This window comes from Papio anubis, chromosome 14 (assembly GCF_008728515.1).
Source record: "Papio anubis isolate 15944 chromosome 14, Panubis1.0, whole genome shotgun sequence".
Lineage (NCBI taxonomy): Eukaryota > Metazoa > Chordata > Mammalia > Primates > Cercopithecidae > Papio > Papio anubis.
In genome coordinates this window covers 90,305,125-90,307,324 of record NC_044989.1, presented here as the reverse complement: position 1 = coordinate 90,307,324, position 2,200 = coordinate 90,305,125, and the positions used below count along the sequence as shown (strand labels likewise).

The 2,200-nt window shown below is 44.1% G+C and overlaps 1 non-coding gene across 1 annotated transcript; it reads left to right on the top strand.

Annotated features, from left to right (window-relative positions):
- The first annotated feature begins 1,634 nt into the window (after window positions 1–1,634).
- On the top strand, window positions 1,635–1,746 carry LOC116270485. Its single transcript, XR_004178512.1, has one exon. It is a non-coding gene; the product is annotated as a U6 spliceosomal RNA (small nuclear RNA).
- Window positions 1,747–2,200: the final 454 nt, after the last annotated feature.

Genomic DNA, 2,200 nt, shown 5'->3' with positions numbered 1-2,200 from the left:
GATGTATATGAGCATCCAGGTAGAGGATTTCAGTGGGCAGTTACATGTGTAGACATGGACTGCAGGAGAGAAATTTGGAATGGAGATATAAATTTCAGAGTTTTCAGCACAGGATGAACTTATGAGGTGAATGAAATGAAGAGAGAGATTAGTTTAAGAGAGGAGGTGGCCCAGGAGAGAGAGATATTTGAGAGGCAGGCAGAAGATGAAAAGCCTTCAACGGAGGTTTAGAAGGAGAGGTCTGGGGAGGCAGAAGGAAAATCAGGAGAAGAGGAATCATGGAAGTCTATAGAAGAGGGCTTTAGGGCGAGAGCCAGCAGTGTCAAATACTAACAGTAGATCAAGTCTGGAAAAGTTTAAAAAGTGTCCATTGGATCTAGGAGCTAAAAACTCCAGAGTGCTTTCAGGAGAGTGATTGAGCAAAAGTGAAGATGAAGCGTCTTCAGGAGTGAGTAGAAAGTGAGAACACAGCGACAGTAAGTAGGGAGAATTCTTTTAATAACTTTGGCTGTGAAGGGAGAAAGAGAAGGGTGTAGCTAGAGGGAGTCATGGGGCTAAGGGAAGAAACTGTCAAGATGTGGCAGGTTCAAACAAGTGTGAAAGCTGATAGGAAGGAGCCAGTGGAGAAGGACAGGTTGGAAAAAACAGGGCGAGGTTACAGTATGAGTACATGCATGAGCTCTCAAGCAAACCTGCCTGAATTCACATTTTCACTCTGTTATTTCTCATCAGAGAAAACGGAATGAAATTGATGTACTCAAATTACTTTAAAAATTTTAAGTGTAGGAGAGTCATGCTATTGTTATTTTCTAGTGAATCTGGGAGCAAAGAAAAATGTCAGTGACTGGCTGGGTGTGGTGGCTCACGCCTGTAATCCCAGCACTTTGGGAGGCTGAGGCAGGCCGGTCACCTGAGGTTAGGAGTTCGAGACCAGCCTGGCCATGCTGGTGAAACCCCGTCTCTATTAAAAATAAAAAGTTAACTGGGTGTGGTGGCATGCGCCTGTAGTCCCAGCTACTAGGGAGGCAGAGGCAGGAGAATCGCTTGAACCCGTGAGGCGGAGGTTGCAGTGAGCTGAGATCATGCCACTGCACCCCAGCCTGGGTGACAGAGCAAGACACCATCTTAAAAAAAAAAAAAAGCCCGGGCATGGTGGCTCACACCTGTAATCCCAGCACTTTGGGAGGCCGAGGTGGGCAGATCATCTGAGGTGAGGAGTTCGAGACCTGACCAAAATGGAGAAACCCCGTCTCTACTAAAAATACAAAATTAGCTGGGCATGGTGGTGCATGCCTGTAATCCCAGCTACTCGGGAGGCTGAGGCAGGAGAATCGCTTGAGCTGGGGAGGTGGAGGTTGCAGTGAGCCGAGATCATGTCATTGCACTCCAACCTGGGCAACAAGAGCAAAACTCTGTCTCAAAAAAAAAAAAAAAAAAAAAGTCAGTGACCTTCCTTAGAAGTAGCAATAAATCTTTTCAATATTTATACCATTAAAAATTTATATCATTAAAAATATGAAAATACTTTTTCAGTATTATTTCCATTTATCTATTTATCTATGTTTCATGTAGCTATTGCTGTGGAATAAACCACCCTTAAACTTAGTGGCTTAAAAATAGGAATCATTTATTTTGTGCTTGCTTCGGCAGCACATGTACTAAAATTGGAACAATACAGAGAAGTTTAGCATGGCCCCTGTATAAGGATGGCATGCAAATTCATAAAGCGCTCCATAAGAAATTTTTTTTAAGAGAATATTTATTCTCCTTTGTGAATCTGTAATTGGGCAGGACTCACTAGGGACGTAGGGACATCTTGTGTTCACTCCATTCAACATCAGCTGAGAGGAGTCCAAGGGTGGGAACTGGACTGGTCAGATGACTGCCTTACTCACAGGTCTGGTGAGGCTGGATCTCTGCTGGGAACTCAGCAGGACTGTTGGCCAAACCACCTTTGCTTGGCTTCTTCATGACACCTGGGCTTCCCCACAATATGGTGAGTGGGTTTCAAGAGTAAGGGCTAGGAGAGAGAGAGTCAGGCAGAAACTGTATAACTTTTGATGACCTAGCTTCAAAAGTCATTCGGCATAACTTTTGCTTCATTCTATTCACTAATGTCAGTCCGCACTCAAAGGGAGGAAAATCATACTTCAAAGGGAGGAGTAACATACACTCAAAGGGAGGAAAATCATACACCTCT